Source organism: Equus caballus, chromosome 3 (genome assembly GCF_041296265.1).
Source record: "Equus caballus isolate H_3958 breed thoroughbred chromosome 3, TB-T2T, whole genome shotgun sequence".
Lineage (NCBI taxonomy): Eukaryota > Metazoa > Chordata > Mammalia > Perissodactyla > Equidae > Equus > Equus caballus.
This window is the reverse complement of record NC_091686.1, coordinates 59,004,063-59,022,217: the sequence shown is the minus strand read 5'-3', so window position 1 is coordinate 59,022,217 and position 18,155 is coordinate 59,004,063. Positions and strand designations below refer to the sequence as shown.

General features: G+C 41.6%; 1 long non-coding RNA gene across 3 annotated transcripts in view; it reads right to left on the bottom strand.

Moving 5' to 3' along the window:
• LOC111772863 (uncharacterized) overlaps positions 1 to 18,155 on the bottom strand; it is a 55,135-nt gene that overhangs the window by 10,492 nt on the left and 26,488 nt on the right. Inside the window, exon 6 of one of the 3 annotated variants that reach the window (XR_011437057.1) lies at positions 12,779 to 12,945. The exons of 1 other annotated variant lie outside the window; for it this stretch is intronic. This is a non-coding gene — a long non-coding RNA (uncharacterized lncRNA). Of the gene's footprint in view, positions 1 to 12,778; positions 12,955 to 18,155 lie in introns of those variants that run through there. One more of the 3 variants, XR_011437056.1, reaches the window with a different exon arrangement.

Sequence of the window (18,155 nt, the reverse complement as noted above, 5' to 3'; positions counted from 1 at the left end):
GTATTCTGAAAGTTTTAACCAGGACTTGAAAACAAAGTCAAAGGCATAAATATTTGAAAAGAGAAGATACATTTGTAACCATTTGGAAGTTACATAATCGTTTATCTGGCTAACCCACTTCATATACTGTTAGAAATAACACTGCTGAGCAAGATGGTATATTGCAAAATAAATAAATATATATATATATATATATATATATATAGCAATAGCTTTACTATTTAATACCAACAAGCAGTTAAAGAATATCACGAATGTAAAAAAATCTCATTCACAATGATAAAACACTTGTTATGTAAGAATTAATCCAATGGGAAATGTTTTGTACCTAGATGAATAAGCTATGAAATTTAAAGTCCAAGTCTATGTAAGAATTTAGTACATGACAATCATGGCATTTTGAACCAAAGGAAAAAAGGTTGGGTTATTTCGTAAATCATGATAGGATAATGAGTTAAGTCTAATTGCAGGAGAAAAAAGTTGTAAGTGCCAGTCCGCTGGCACAGCGGTTAAGTTCACACATTCTGCTTCAGCAGCCTGGGGTTCGCCTGCCCAGATCCCAGGTGCAGACATGCCACCGCTGGGCAAATCATGCTGTGGTAGGCGTCCCACATATAAAGTAGAGGAAGATGGGCACGGATGTTAGCTCAGGGCCAGTCTTCCTCAGCAAAAAGAGGAGGATTGGCGGCAGATGTTAGTGCAGGGCCAATCTTCCTCAAAAAAAAAAAAAAAAAAAAAGATCTAGCTACAACTCATGCACACGGAAGTCAAATCCTAATTTTCTTATCTATTCTCTTCTACTTTCCATCTGGATTTTTTTCTCCTTTCTCAATTCTTAATTTTAATTTTCAATTCTTCCCCTGAACATGTTTTGGTGGCCACACCTGGTATTATTTCCTGGAGCTTTTTCTTATTCTGTGAATGTTTATTTTTACCTCTCTTGTTGCTTCACCAGGTAATATCTTCTCCCATCTCTTGGAAAATAACATCGATACTTTTCTTTTATGTTTTCTTCCAAATCCCCTGGCTTCCTTGTGCTGTTTACTCGGCTGGGTCTCTGGCTTTCACGTTAGGGGCTCTTCTCATTTGTCTCTGGTCGTACCGTCTAAAGAAGAACTAACAGGCTGATTGGGACACTCCTGGGCATGGTGGGGTCTATTGGACAGTGGATAGTGAGGCAGAAACCCGGCTGTTTTGCTAGGGCACTCCAAATGGCTGGTGTAGGTCTTTTCCATGAGTCGTTGAATTTCTCCAGAGAGTAACCCTCCAATCGCCTGCCTGGTGGCCAGTGTTCTGGGAGCCAAGGGAAAAGGCCCTGAGTGAGGAGGAGGGTTCTCCCAGTAGACCTCCTTGATTCCAGCGCAGTGCTGCACTCCTGCCTGCCCAGGGTCCAGATCCAGGGCCTCTCTCATTCAGTTTCTGCTGAGAGTAAATCTCTGGTGGTCTGTCCCCCTGGGGATGGGGAGCGAGAGTCTATGATAGATGTGCAAAGGAGATCTGGGGTTCTCACGGCTCCTAAGAAAGACACTCAACCAAGACGCATGTTTTCAACCTTTTTGTGCACTCTCTTCTTCAGAGCTAACCAATTCTCTACTTCCGGAGACTTTCAAGTGTTCTGTGGATAGATTGGTACCTTCTTGTCGTCCTCTTGGAGCTAAGATTTCGTCTTCCTCTGTTCTGCCAAGTCAATTATCATTTGTTCCCCAGCTTTCCAGCTCCTGGAGTTTTGCAGGCATCTCTCATTGCTGTCCTTTCCAACCCTGTTGTTTTGTTTTAATTTTTGTGTATTTATGCCTTTTTTATTCTTCACTATCATTTTAGTAGAAGTTCTGGAGGGAGCTGAGATAATCTCTTGGCTTCAACTTGACGTGTTTAACCAGAAGTTACAGTTACAACTGAAAAAAGAACAGTTAAATCACAGGTCATGTTCATAGCTTTTTACAGCTGAAAGAGACCTTAAATATTATCTGTTTCAAATTATTGCTTTAAATATGGGGAAGAGAAGGCACAGAGAATGTGAACGAATTAACGCAGATACTTAGGCCGATAGAAGGAAAGTCAGGGCTCTCTTAAGACATACCTGTGGCAAATGCCTTTTGTTGGTGTCTCAAAGAACTGCCACCCACTAGGAACTGCCTGCATCCACACGGCAGGACTGTGGTCCCGCTAGCTGCTTCCTCTCCGTGCCCCAATCCCTTGGTTATAGCTGATGGGAGCAAGGAAGGTTATCAGATCCAATTCGGGCCCCCAATTCTCTCCCGTAGGAATTTGGGTTTGGGACCCAGAGATGCTCCCTACTCCTTACTCCAGAATGGTCTTTTGAACGAGGAACAGAAAGCTCAGGTATGGGTGTCAGCCACCTTCTGGACACAACGTCTCTAAGCGGGTTATTTTATTAACCTTGCACATACTAAACAAGAAAGACAATGAAAATGTGTATGTCTCATCCCCTACCATCCATCCTTTAGACTGGATTCACTTGTCCTTAAGTAGTAAGTTTCCCAATCTCACCTTTATTTCCTTGGAAAGTCTTCTGGCAAATGGCTTCAACATCGGTAGAGACAATAGAAGAGATTTGCGTTTCTCAGAGTGGACTCTGTCTTGAGTTGCATCTTAAGAGCCCTCAACACTTCAAGGTGACAGTTCTTCAGCTTTTATGCTGCTGAGGCTTTGAGTAATTGTTGGACAAGAAATGTTACAAGGAAAGCTGACAGGACTGAGTACAGAGAGAGAAACCGAGAGAGAGAGAAAGTGTGTGTGGGATATATGTGCATGTGTGTGTGGGATGCGTCTGTGTGTATATATACTAGCACACAGGAATGTATACAAAAATAAGGAAACAAGCTACCAACATGCCCGTGTAACTGTGTTTGGAGAATGATTGATGAAGATATGTCTGTGACATGTACTTTTTTAAGGGAAGAAACAACAAAAACAAAAAATACCCAGTGCAGCCGGCCCCCCACTGCTGTCCTTTCCCCATCTCTTTCTGGGGTAGATATATGGCTTCAGTTCCTTTCAAGTGTCAGCTGGTGACCGCTGGGGCTTTCTGTAACTCTCCAGGACTCTTCAGTTTCTACAAGCATTAAAAACTTTCCCAGTGAGTAAGGAAACCACACACATACACGCACTTGAAGTTCATCACGGGAGCAGTTCCACTGTGTTGGTTCTTTCACTTGTCTTTGGAAGCTGGTTGTTTTCTTCTCCCAAGACTATCGTCCTTCCAGTATGTGAATTCGGTTGATGAGGAGGTTGCGACAGAGGTGGAGAAGGCTGCTGCTTAGCGAAAGCAAGAGAAAAGGAAAGGAGAGTTTCCAAATCCTGAGTTAGCGATTTGCCCTGGAGAAGCTGATGCTCCCTGTATCCTCGGCTCCCATTTCCTAAGCAGCCAGAAGCAGGAAAACCTCCCCCGACAAAAGATCTAGATCACAATTCCACGGCTTCAAATAAAAATAAATATGGACCACAAAAGATGAGGGAGTAGAACTCATGAAAATTAAGCAGCAAAACAAAATGAATGTAATATATCCATTTCAGTCCTTCCAGGTGCGCACAACAAAAAAATAGTGAATATGTATGGCAATGTAAGGGCTAGGCTCTGGGAAGCTATTTTCAAATCCATGTTCTCATTTTCATGTACTTCCATGAAAGCCATCCTCGTCCCCGCCCTGGCTCCTGAGCAGAATTGACCACTCCCTCCCCTGTCCACCATGGCACCATGCATATCAATTTACTGTGGAGTCACAGACACTATGTTGCATTTCTTTGTATACGTCCCTATATCACTGCCACTCCCAGCAGACCATGAGTCCCTTCCCCCCGCCCCAGTTTTATTGAGATATAATTGACATACAGCACTGTGTAAGTTTCAGGTATACAGCATAATGACTTGACTTACATATATTGTTAAATGATTACCACAATAAGTTTAATTAACATCCATGATATCCTATAGATACGAAAAAAAGAAAAAAATTTTTTCCTTGTGATGAGAACTCTTAGGATCTGCTCTCTTAACAACATTCAAATATACCACACAGCAGTGTTAACTGTAGTCGTCATGTTGTACATTAAACTTCCAGTGTTTGTTTATCTTATAACTGGAAGTGTGTATCTTTTGACCACCTTCATCCAGTTCCCCCACTCCTCACCCTCCACCTCTGGAAGTACAAATCTGATCTCTTTTTCTGTGAGTCTGGTATTTTCATTTGTTTCTGTGGGGTTTTCTTTAGATTCTACATATAAGTGAGATCACATAGTATTTGTCTTTCTCTGTCTGACTTAATTCACTTAGCATAATGCCGTCAAGGTCCATCTATGTTGTCACAAATGGCAGGAATTTACTTCTTTTTTACAGCTGAATAATATTCCATTGTGTGTGTGTGTGTATATATATATATATGTATATATTTACCACAATTTCTTTATCCATTCATCTGTTGATGGACTTAGGTAGTTTCCATGTTTTCACTATCGTAAATAATTATGAGCCTCCTAAGAGCAAGAGAAATTCTTTATCTGTCCTTGAATTAATACATAGTTCTGGACTGCCCAGTAGAAGCATTTAATATTGAACAAATAATATTGAAGCACTCTAATCTAGAGAAACCATTTAATTTTAGGCAAGTTTTCTACCCCAATCTCCACAAATATTCCCAGTCTAGCATCTGGAAAAGACATTGCCAACTCATGGAGCCAGAAGATCACCAGTCAACCTTGGCTATTGCGAGATCTGGTGCTAGACAGAGAGAAAATGGGGCTCACAGAGACCTAAATTTTGACTCTGTCACTTTCAATTAGTGGCCACAAGAAAGTCACTTGACTGTTTGAGCCTCCATGTGCTTATCTGTAAAAATGGGGAAAGCATCTTGGAGGATGGTAATAGTAATTTAATGAAACAATAAACTTCACAAGTTACCTAGCTCAGAGCAAGAGCTTGGCAAAATATTGTATCCTTTATAAGCAAGAACATTCTCTACTAAGAAGTTCTAGGTGTGGGAATGCATTCCTAACCAATTCCCCCCTCCTTTAAAAAAACTACTAATGCAGTTTTGTGAGCTACACTATTTGAAATGAAGAATGCACGCTGGTATGCTAACTGCTTTAACTTTGTAACTGGTGCACTGAACCAGGTTTAAATTGTTTGGGAATACGTCTTAAGTTGAGACTATGGCTTTCTTAAAGTAGGAACTTCCGTAATTCAGGAACTTGAACAAAGCAAGGACTCCACAAATATGTAATGGATGATTGAATAAATAAAGGAATACATCAATGAATGAATGAATCAATCAATGTGGCTAATGATGTCTCCTGGAGAGCAGAAAAGGAAAACTAAAAAATTTCCCTCCCAACATCCCAGCTAAAGACACTGTCAGAAAGTACAGCAGGTTGAAGAAGACAGTCTTTGCAGGTTATATTTGGGACTCTGGTTTATGATGCTCCTGGTCTAGCCTCCAGTCATGGAGCTTGGGCTGCCCTTGGAAGTTTACTCCAGGAGCTATTTTGCAGATTCGGGGGTTACCTGTCTATGGATCCACCTACCTCACGAAACTTGCCTACATTTATCTGGCTCTAACGGCTCAATCATCCTGCTTGAGATTCCAGAGACCTGGCTCTGCCATTAGGCTGCTTTGCAAAATTGTGCATTTTAGGAACTTTTTAGATTCTTTATATTCTTACCTTTGAAAAGAGATGATTAGAATTGACAGTTATGAACACTCCTCTGGTTATTGCACAGAGAGTTTATCTTTGGGGAAGCAAGAGTGTTGGGAATCTCAGAAGAGCTGAGTGGAGCTCCTAGGCACCCCACGCCCAGGAAGGCTGGTTCTACAGCTTCGGGAGCGCCCAGCCCTTGGGCACATCCCCTCTCCGCACCCTGCTGTGCGTGCCCAGTCTCCTGGCCCCAGCTTTGCAAACCTAAGTGCTCTTTTGCTTGGTTTCTCACCCTTTCATTCACCCTGCCTCTTCTTTATTCTTTCCCTCTCCATTTTTTTCCCTTTCCCCTGTACCAGTTTTTCTTCACAGTCCTGCACATAAAACTGCCTCACCATTTCCTCTGCTCCTCTGGGTCAGGCTCTCTAGCCTGAAGGTGGGATTTATCCTGTCCCCTGGATCTGTCAGATTTTCTGAGCTGCTGATGGAAACAAAAATGGGCAAGTACTCTAGCCAGGCTGGGTAATGAATGCGGGATCAACAACACGTAGTCCTGAATATAGATGTATTCTAGAGTGTTCTGGAAGCTGGATGCTGTGTGGGGAGAGAACACTGTCTGTGTGGTAGAGAAACAGTCTGAGCTCTCGGCAGGGAGGCAGCCCTGCAGCTTCAGGGCTAAAGGGGGGACCCGCCAATGACAAAAACAAATCTTCAAAACCTAGAGCAATGCGAAAAAGTCTAGCTGTCTTGTGACAGGAAGCACAGATGTCTAAATACACAAACATCCTGCTCTAACGGGGCAAATATTAGTCAAAAGGAGGCCTCCTTGTCTCGAAAAATAATCTACGTCTCTAGAAAATTTTGGTGATTTGGTTGAGAAGACAAGGATATTGCTAGAGATGAAAAGATATTTTAATTTTTTCTCTTTTTCTGAAATTAGGTCAAGCAAACTCTTAGGTGCATGCTTTCTAGAATGTCTCCATATTTTCAAAGCTCTGTCTTCCATTCAGATTATTTTTAGTTTTGCTTCATCCTGGGAGGAGAGAATAAGTTGGCAGGGGCTCCAGCTCCTAGCACAATGTCTGGCAAGTACCAAGTGCTACATAAACGCCCGCTGAATTAGGTGTTTGATGAAGGCAGGAAAGTTGACTTGTTTATCTTACTGGAAAATAAACAGAAAAAAATCCAACAGAAGCTCATTACATATAAAACTGTCCTTTCGGGTAGGCCAAAGTGGGGAAAAAGCTCCCCCCAATTTGACAAGCCCTCTGACTCAAGAGGGACCTTTCCCTTAAAAAGAATGAAATGATCATTTGAGTCGAGGCTGGAGAAGGCTAAAGGGCAATTCCACTTCTCATGGTCGCTTGAGAGGCAGGGAATCAGCCCAGCTTGGGAGATGCCACAGTCGCCACCGCAGTGCTGGGCAAGAGTGCCAAGTCCCGGCGGTACGGCCTGTCATTTTCATCGATAATTATAAGACACGTCACTTATTCCACCATAAACTCCACCCCGTGGAATCAAGCCTGCACCCCACCTTGCTCAGTGCGGCTGTGGAAGGCTCATTACGCCTGCTCAATCAGCTTCAGCCGGTGTGTAAATATTGAAGCAAGGCTAAGGAGCCAAGGAAGGGAATGGTGGTCACTCCATTAATACTAATGAGTGGAATGCAATTGGGAGTGTCTTTAGCTAATTTTGCCACTGAAGGAGATGACTTTAAAAGGAGAAAGAAATCAACAGGATGATTCTTGAGTTTAAAAAATGACCAAGATTGGGCCGGCCTGGTGGTGCAGTGGTTAAGTGTGCACATTCCGCTTCGGCGTCCCGGGGTTCGTCAGTTCAGATCCTGGGTGTGGACATGGCACCGCTTGGCAAGCCATGCTATGGTAGGCATCCCACATGTAAAGTAGAGGAAGATGGGCATGGATGTTAGCTCAGGGCCAGTCTTCCTCAGCAAAAAGAGGAGGATTGGCAGCAGATGTTAGCTCAGGGCTAATCTTTCTCAAAAAAAAAAAAAAAATGACCAAGACATAAAATGCACGTGAAGTAAGAATCAAATAAAGAAAGACTATGGCTCTAGGAAATCTGTGCGTGTCTGTTTTAATGTTGGGTTTGTTCAAAAGACACTGTGTGGACTCCAGAAGGCTGCCACATGCCAACGAGAACAGTTCACACACAGCTTTCTTGTTCCTCCCCCTCGTTTACAGCTTTTCTTGGTACATAAAATAAATGCATATATACTTCAGCAAACGCAGACTATTATCAACATATCCCCTGACTTCTACTGAATGGAAGCCGAAGGATCCAGAAGCGAGTTTGTGAGGGTGGAGTTCTGGGGAAAGGGAACGTAGGAGAGAATATAATGACAGCCATGTGAACTTATGAAAGTCATTTTTCCCTTGCACCTCATTAAATGTTGTAACACCATCCTTATCAAACCCACTTGAAACTCAAACAAAAGCCATTTCTTTGGGAGTGAACATGGTGCTTATTTATTTTAAGGGGTCTGCCCCATATTCAAGGGTTGCAATAACTCTTCACATCCCTCATTTTGGAATGCTTGCACTTCAAAGGAAATTAAATTTCTTGCGACACTAAGGGAGGTTTAGAAACAGCCTGTTGTCTAAATGCCTTTTTTTTTTTTTTCCAAGTAAATGTAACCCCCAAGTTCTGCCTGAGCCTGAGGAAGGTTTCGCCAGCAGCATTTCTTTTTCCTCTACAGAGCATTGCGGGCTTTTGGAGCCTGGCACGGAGCTCTGCCGCCGGCATTCAGAGCCCGTCAGCTGTCAGCATCCCCAAAGGTCTGCACGATTGAACCAGACAGCGAGGGCGCGTGGTTAACCCGGCGGCAGCTCACGCGCAGCGCTTCTCTCGGCGGACACAGGGAGGCAGTGCGGGAAAGCTCGGCTTCCGCAAGCCAGAGGGAGAGCGAATGGGGCTGCAGGCGTGCGTCCTTCCCCCCTGTCAGAGCCCTGAGGTTTCCTCAGTTGCTCGGTTCACTCTTATAGAACTAAGAATTTTTAAAGAAAAACGTCAGATTACCTGATCGATGAAACAAACCAAAAAAATTTTTTTGATGATTGTATGTTCAGGGACAAGGACGCTATAAAAGCTATTAAAAGTGACAATTATTTCAAGCAGTTTTATAATATGTAATATACCCAACCTCCAGCACCCAGCACCCATCCCAGACATGTACCTGGAGTTTCCTCGGATCCTGCCCTCTCAAGAGGATTTACAAACTACTTTGAAATACACAATCTCGCTGAATTCTTCCACTAGTCCATGAGATTACAATAATCATGGACTTGTCTCCATTTCTTGGGGAAGGAAACTGAGGTTAGAGAGTTCACACAGTTTGAGGTCAGCTGGCTGCCGAGCAGTAAGTCAGGACTTCAACCTCTGTCATCTGACTCTGTGTCAAAGGCCATTCACTTTACCCCACTTGCCCAGATTTACGTAGAAATCAGAAATGGTTGATCTCTCTAACAAAATCCTTAAAGGAGAGTGAATTAGGAGGTATTAGCCTTCTTTGGTCCAATGCAGAAAACAGGACGTAAAGTTTAAAACCTCATCATCGTGATCTTTACTGCAATGTAATCTCCCATCTTGGCTCAAGTATTCACACTGGGCTCTCCTTCTCAGTTTTCCTTCCCCAGCTATTGTATGAAACCAGACTTTCGCTCTTCTTCTCCACTCTGTTATCATCTTCGCAGTTATCTCTTTCTCCCTGACTACACCTTGAACCTGTCAGTGAGGTTTCAGAACAGATGGCTCTCTCTTGTGCGGTACCTCCCAAATCTACCCCTTCTCTCCGCTCACACTGTGATCACCATAGATTTTGTCTCTTTTCCTGGAATTTGAAATTTCCAAACATGTTCCCTTACTTCCATTTCTTCCTTGTTCTAATCCATCCTCCAAAGCCCTTCCAGATTAACCATCCTAAACAGTGCTTGAATTAAATCACTTCCCAGCATCGAAACCTTTAGGGGCTCCCCTTTGCTTATGCAAAAAATACACAAACTCTTTATCCAGGCAGTTACAAACACCATGCAATTCTGCTTAACCTCACTTTCCAAACGCAGCCCCTCTGCTCTCTTTCAGGCGAGCTTCGGGCCTTCCAGCTGCTGCCCATGTAAGCAGGCACTTCGGCTTTGCTCATTTACACTGACTGCCCTTTCTCACTATGCTTGCACCTCCAAATTCTACATTCATCAGAATCGAAGTCAAACTCCAAGTCCTTCATGAAGCCTTCCCTGATTCACCCAGAGATGAGTAATTTTTCTCCTTGAAACGCCCATCCACAGTCCAATGCAAATTTTTTTAAAAAATAGACTAAGTATAAATAGTATATAAATAAAAACTTCAGAGCACCTCTCATCAATCGTCTCTCTTTTTTCTTTTTTTTCCTTATTCTCCCTAAAGGCCCCCAGTACATAGTTGTATATTCTAGCTGTAGGTCCCTCTAATTCTGCTATGTGGGATGCTGCCTCAGCATGCTTTGATGAGCGGTACTAGGTCCGTGCCCAGGATCCGAACTGACGATGCCCTGGGCTGCTGAAGGGGAGCACACGAACTTAACCACTCGGCCATGAGGCTGGCCCCTCAATCATCTCTTGAATTATAGTTACTGATGTACATACTAATCTTCTCTCTCAAAGTATAAATGTGTGAGGGCAGGTCTCTTTCTTTGAATTCACAGCAGCCCCAGAACATCTTTCACAAATTGGTGCCTAGTAAGTAAGTGGATAAATAGAGAAAGGGTTGTGGTTAAGTCAAAATAAAAACTTTTATCATTTACCTCCTTTATGCTGTATATATTATATGTATAACATTTAATTTTTCATATTTACTGATTATATATGTCAGGCACTGTACTGGTGCTATAGCAAACAAAACAGACATGTTCCAAAGTACTAGGGAAGATAGATAATAAGAATATTAATTTTTGCAAATAGCGATGGGACTATAAAAACACACAAAGCAGGTGAAGTGCTCAAGGAGGTGCTGTGACGGAAACCTACTCAGGTAGGGGGTCCAAGGACAGTTTCTCAGAAGATAAACCAGACAGGAAGAGTGAAAAGAAGAGCCAGCCAATCAAAGATCAGGAAGAAGTTTGTTCCAGACAGAGGAAGCTGCAGGAATAAAAGCCAGGAGGTGGGGAAAAGCATGCCATGTTTTAGGAACTGAAGGAAGACCAGCGCAGCTAGGTTATAATGAATGAATGGAAGGGTAGGCCAAAACTGGATTGGAGAGGTAGGTGAGGGCCAGACCATATGGATCTTGTAGATCCTCGTAAGGAAATGGATTTTCTGTGGTCTGTGGGAAGTTATTACAGGGTTTAAGCAGTGGAATATCATGATCCATTTGTGCTTTTGGATCATTCTGGCAGCTGTGAAGAGAACAGATGAAAGAAAGGCAAGAGTAAAAGTAGAGAAATTGATAGGGGACCATTGTAGTGGTCCAAGCAAGAAGTGGTGGGACTCAGGCTTGCCCAGCAGCAGGGCTGCTGTGGAGTAGAGGACAGATCCAAGATAGCAAAGCACAGGGCTTGTTTAACATGGGGACTAAGGAAAGAAAAGAACCAAGGGCTTAGCAATCAGGTCATTGGTATTACCATTTATGAAGATAAGAAAAATTAGAAGAATAGGTTTGAGGGAAAATAAATTCATCAGTTTAAACTTTGAAGCCATTTTAAATTATAATTATCCACATGACAAATATTCAGGGCATGTTTTTGAACCCCTATTGTGTGCCTGACACTACATTAGAGGCTGGAGGAAGTAAAACAGACAGCATCCCTGCCCTTAAAGCTCAGACCAGCTGGAGAAGAATACCAACGTCATCAAAATGTTTTTAGTCAGATGGCTTACAGGATGGTGTGCAGGCATGCGGACTCCGTTGGTGGAGATTTTATATAATACAGTATTGCACTACTTTCAAAGATTCTTTTCCTTGGATGCTCTCTTCATATTTGAAACACAAAATTTACTTAGCATTTTGCGAATGAATCCTAGGAATTCATGGAAGTAGAAGTCCAAACCAAACACATAGTAACTTTGGGAATGGCTGCACACTCTGCTTTCATTTTGACTTTTAACGTCCCCTAACCCAAGCACTGAGCAGACAAGCATGCCTGGGAGGTGGTCTGAAGTCATCCTTTCCAATCCTGGGCTCCTCACAACGGGTGCTGTGTTCTTAAAGTGACTGCTTTAAAGAAAAGAATGAGAGTGCCCAATGTCATCCTACAACCTTATCGATAAGAATGTCAGACCAAAAAAATTCAAATTGGGAAACTACTTAAAATTATAGTTTACTCCTGCTTTTTCGGTCTGAATAGAACTTATCCTGAAAATTTTCTCTGTATACACCATAGTTGATGATCAAATCATTCAGGAGAATAACTCACATAAGGTTAAAGGATAATGCTTCTTCTCATATTGCCCCTCTTTTAATGTTTTTACCTAAATCTTTCCTAGCACATCTGCAATAAATTATATAACCAAATACATTACACATTCATTAAGTGACCACGTGTGAAAAACTCAGACAACAAGCCCAAGTTAATAGAACACTCATAAATGAAAATTTGGCCACAGGTCCTTTTTTTTTGAGGATTTACTGACAATTTATTTAGAGCTCTCTTAAAATTTCTGTCTATGCCGGCTTAAAGTATCATATTGTTAATGTGAGGATTTTTTGCTTTATAGTGTGTAACCTTTGTTCACTTCAAAGGACACTTTTTTTTCTTTAACCTGCCCAGAATTGGATTCATTAATTTTCTAAAAAGTAGTTTACATGAAGTCACATTCTAATAGTCACCTTCCTAATGCCGAAAATCTTGTTTTCCTTAGAAGCTGTCACTCTGATTTTCTGTAGACGCTCGTCCTGGCATGTTCTCCGGTTGCTCTCCCCGTTCCCCGAGGCCAGCCAAGAAGCCCTGAGCATATGCACTGACTGCATCCCTATACTTCTTCTCTGGTAACGTCAAATGTATACAGCAGTCATCCGCCTCCCTTTGATCTCCAGCTAGCACAAGCCCTTTCTCACTAAGTTGTCCTCCATGGTTTGTTTTTGATATTTAAACAGTTTGGACATCTCTAAAAGTGGAGTGACATTGACACAGAGATAAGGTGCCAATCAATTTATTAAGTGATTTTGTACAAAAGTGGCAAACTTAACATGACCCTGGAGCATGACTGATTCACCCAACAAGAAGCGTGAAGAAAGTCATTCATCTGTTCTTGTCCCTTCTGGCTGAGGACATCTATATGGAGCTCTTCTCTGAAGTTGGAGCTGATAAAACTCAACAAAAATAATAAAATTTTTTAATTAATAGGTATCAGTGATATTTCTTTCTTTAGTTGACTTATGGATGTAGAGTACATCACGAGGACATGCTTCATGTCATTATGAGGGACATTTTGTTCTTCTAAGACGAGACTTCAATGCTTTGCAAGCCATCAAAATTACCAAACTTATCACGACTATACTAAATAATTTCCAAAGAGGAAGAAAAGAGGTATAAAAGGCAAATGTGCCTCATTCATCTCAAACCAATACATCCTGGGTAGTCACGAGCTAATGCCGGCCTAAGAGTGCTAAATATTTCCAGCAGTTTGTGTTTCAAAGCAAAATAGACAATATCTATGTAAATAAGAACTATGGTTACCTCTATTTCTTATTCTATGTGAATGCCAAAACAATAAATTACTTTGAGATAAAATAAAAAATTAGTATGACCTTTAGATATCATTGTTCTTAATAAAATAGCTAACTCTTAGAATGAATTGGTCTGACTGTCTCACAAGACCAATTTTACATACAGTAGACTCAATCATCCTTGTGTAGTAGGACCAAAGAGCAAGTGTCATTTAACGCAGTTGCCTGTTGGCCAGACACAGCAGCAAGACTCTGGAGCAACTGATGGTTTAGATAGAATGCCACATTTAAGGGATGGACAAGAAAGAGACATTACTGAACCTAAGAAATGATCAGGGAAAGAGTTGGAGAACATCATGTAATAAAAGTCACCTGAGGTGGGAACTACAAAATGGGAGGGTCCAAGAAATGATAAGAATAATTCAATTATTATTGACCTCTATGCCCAGAGAAAGTAGATTATCCTGATTCCCAAGAAGGGAGGTTTGCAGACTTGAAAACATTCCATTAGCATCTTCCAGATGGTACATAGCTCTCTGTTACAGGTTAAATTGTTTACTTAAAAGATATGTTTAAGTCCCAACCCCCAGTACCTCAGAATGTGACCTTATTTGGAAAGAGGGCCTTTACAGAGGCCACCAAGTTAAAATGAGGTCATTGGGGTGGGTGCTAATCAAATATGACTAGTGTCTTTATATAAAGAGGAAATTTGGATAGAGAGCCATGCAGAGAGGAAAGACGATGTGAAGACACAGGGAGAAGACAGTCGTGTGACTGGAGGGAGGCACCTACAAACCAAGGAATGCCAAGGATTGCTGGCAAACACCAGAAGCTAGAAGAAGCCCCCACAGCTGTCAGAGAGAGTACGGCCTTGCTGACACCTTGATTTTGGTCTTCTAGCCTCCAGAACTGTGAGATAATAAAGTTCCATTATTTTAAGCCACGCAGGTTTCGATAGTTTGTTATGGCAGCCCTGGGAAACTAGTACACTGTTTCATCCTGAAGTCACCCCATAATGACAACCATTTGACATCCACCAATATGATCCCCAAGCAGGAAGATTCACAGGCGAGAAAGATGTCATTGCATCAAGCCACTCGTAGCCTGGTCCTGACAGGGACACCTTGCTTGCAGAGCACTTACAGAATTTCTTCTAAGCTGGACCTTTCTGTCCATCCCTGACTTGTCTACCCATTGGTGAATGACCTGGAAACAAGGAGTGGGTGTGCAGTGGGCGTGTGGATAAGAGCGAGCAAGGGAGGAGATAACAGGTGCTTGGGGTTGGGATCAGGAAATTTGAATTGTCCATCACTTATATGACACAATCGTCACTTCAATAAATATTTACTAAGCACTTTTTATGTGTTAGTCGTAGTGCTTAAGGATACAGCTATGAACAAGACAAAGAGGCTACCCTCGTGGAGTTTCTGTTCTGGCCTGATATCGCTCAATCTCGCACAAATAAATCTTTACTAAACAAACCAGTCAGGAGAGTTTAAGTCTGCTTATACAGAACTTTGAAAGAGATGGATTCCTCACATGGTTTGGAATGACTTGAACAGTCTTTTAGTTAATATTCATCTTCTATAGACACTTTAGTCCAAATAAGTTGATTTACAGTCTCTCAAAGCCAGACCCGAAAGGATAAGTGCCGCGCCTCCTCCAATAAGTGTGCGAGTGTGGGTGTGGGTGTGTGAAAGAGAGTGTGGATAGGAATAAAAACATAAATTATGCTGCTAATACTTCTACGTGCAGCTGGCACCTCTATTGTCTTGTCTCTTATGACAGTGCCCTCCTCTGGAAGCTGTTAGGATAAGAGCTAATGTCGGCTGTGCCATACAAAGGTGATGGCGAATTGATGAGCCTGTAAAGAGATTCGGCGACGAATAGGGAAATGCATTGTTAATGCTATTAAATATTACTTAGCCTACAGCAAGCTGCATGTTCAACAGTTTAAACTTTAATTGCTAGCTGATGCAGAAACAAGCCTGGATATATGTAAATCCTATTGAAAGCTAATATCATTTTGGCTGCTCAGATGGATTAGCAGCCATTACAGTTAGCAGCATGTGCAGCTAATGATATTAGGGGAGAATCCATCATGCAGCAGACTGGGCCTTTAAATCTGAAAAGAAGTTAAGGCTCTTCTCCCCACAGAAACCCCGTACTGAGAAGTCTTGCCAATTGATGCAGCAGACCCTAGGGGTGAGCCAAGAAGCTTATAGAATGCCGGAGACTGACTCCACTATCACCTTCAATTGTTCCTCTTTATGCCCTTTACCAGCAATTCTAGCTAAGGACATTATGGCCAACGCCACCTCCTCCCCACTCTCTGGGGAGTGACACTGGATCACAGAGTAGAGGCAAAAAGATCCATCTTCAGTTATTGAACTTATGATTCATTCTGCTACTGAGGTTATGATAGAACGAGAAAGAGCAGGGATTTTTCTCAGATATGGCACCACTGGAAGCAGACTGTGGCATGGAGCACTTACTAAGATGTTTATGACCACATAAGAGAGCCCCAATGAAAATAATTCTCATTCAAAACTGTACTGCCTTAGGGTAATCTATGGAAACTGTCATAGTTTGAGTATAATTTCTGTATCTGTTCTATCAAAATAAGCTTTATGATGCCCTTTGAGGTCGCTAACTCTTAAGGTGCAATGGAGCATGGATGGGGAAGTGTAATTCTATCTCCTTGACTGGATAGTAACTCTTCTGCTTCTAAAGATTACATTCTGACCCTGATAAATAGTAAAATCAAAGTACTTGAAGGAAAGGCTGGCCTTTATTAGTGAAATTTCTAAAGGTTGCAGTTTTATTAATCCAATTGTAAAAAGCTACTATAGTTAATTATAACAGTACAGCTCCCATCACAATTAAACTAAAATGGCTACTTACAAATAATTTTAGAGGGTCTAAGTTTGAAGAGAGAACTGTTTCATAATCAAAACTCCTAACACTCATATAAGTAACTATTAATATCTTGATCTGTGAGACTACTTATTTTAGACAGATTCATCAATGATTGTAAGCTCTAATTTTTAACAATAACCCTATAAAGCCACAAATTCTGAGTCATTGGTATCAATTAGTAAAGTCTCGCTTTATGAACATCACATGGGCAGTAATTACTAGTTTATTTTTTGGAAGTTACAGTAAACAACTGTTTGGGAAGATGAAGGCATAAGAGACGTGTATGTAATTACAGTTTTGTGAAAACATTTGGTGTGGCTTGCCTCTTTGCCCTTGCTATCAAAACTGTAGGATGTAATACACTCTAAATATATTGCAGACAAGGAACTTATGCCACAAGAAGATGAAGAATAAAGGCCTAAGGAAATAAAGGTTAGGCTATCCTTTTTGTTTCCCATCATTTAGAAGAAACTTTTGCCAATTTTGCTCATCTTGGATTTGTCCTACTGGGACCCCATCTTAGCAGGGACAGCAGGCCTCAATGAATGACATAGTACAGAGTGGAGGTGACTTGTTGTCATAAGCAATCCCTTCATGTTTCTTTGAGAAAGCTCCACTCAATAGACGTTCAAACACATCCACTCTAATGGAAACTTCTATCCCATTATGTACACTTCTCAATTTTTTATACTGAGATGACTTTAGAGCTTAGTTGGGCTAAAGAAAATTGATGGCATTTTCCATTAATACAGTCTTTTTCACAACAAATTCGTTGATATCAAAATTTTCCTTTTACCAGCCCTTGTCTCGTCTGCACCGTATTGAGAAGCATGCCTTTACATTTCCACTGAAGACAGTGGGATTCTAGGACATGTGAGATGTCAGGTCAGAGGAATGATCTCATGATAACCTGTGCACATCTGAAGAGTGAAAACAGTAATCTATGGGGGCTGCATTCATCTATTCTTAAATTTAGCAGACACTTATCGAGGACCTACTGAGTGCCAAAGACTCCAATATAAACATACCCAAGGTATTGTCCTTGCCCTCAAGAAGATTGTAGCTTAGTGAGGGAGAGACAGAGGATAAGTCTCATCAAGAGAGAAATAATCACAGGCTCGAGGGCCTGTATAACTTAGATTGGAAGCACTCAGAGTCTAAAAAAAACTGTTAGGTATGAAGAAGAACTTCTGGATGGTGGGGATTATATCAAGCAGTGTGGGTTATCAAGAGGGATTGCAAGTTTGTGGGGCTTTTAAGAATAAATCTTTAGAATGCATATGGCTTGAATTATACATACGCTGAGTATGCCTGAAGCTTCCAAGAGAGTTGGATCCAGGAACACCACGGCAACTAGGTAGCACTGACCTTTGCTGTGACCTTTGGCTGTCTGGCACAAAAGATGTGTTCTCTACAGCCCACTGCTCAGCCCATGTAGTTTCTGCAAATATCAACATCCTCTCTCTCTCTTCCCAGAGGTCCCGCAGCATTCTAGACCCAAGTTTATCTTCACACCTTGTGTGTATCACCAATCAGCTCATTTCTCTTGACTATTAATGATTTGGCTCAGGAATGCTGAGTGGTAAAATAACCAGAGAATAAATCCATTCCTTTTCATCTCCTTCCTCTGTCAAAAACTTGAATGCAAAATATCTTGAATCCTACCCACTAGCCAGTTCTGTCTTATAGTGTAAGCAGAGGCAAAAAGAAAAAAGGAATTGTGCTTATTTTAACTTACCATGATGTCCATTTACGGGTAATGCACAGGTATAGGAGGATGTTTAAAAATAAAGCTAATGAATGACCATTTCAGAAGGCTTATTCTTATTGCATATTTGGAGGGATCATTCCAGACATAAGCCTTGAGTGTAATAAGTTTTTGAAATGAAACTCCAACATCTCAAATCCAATATATCCAAGACTCA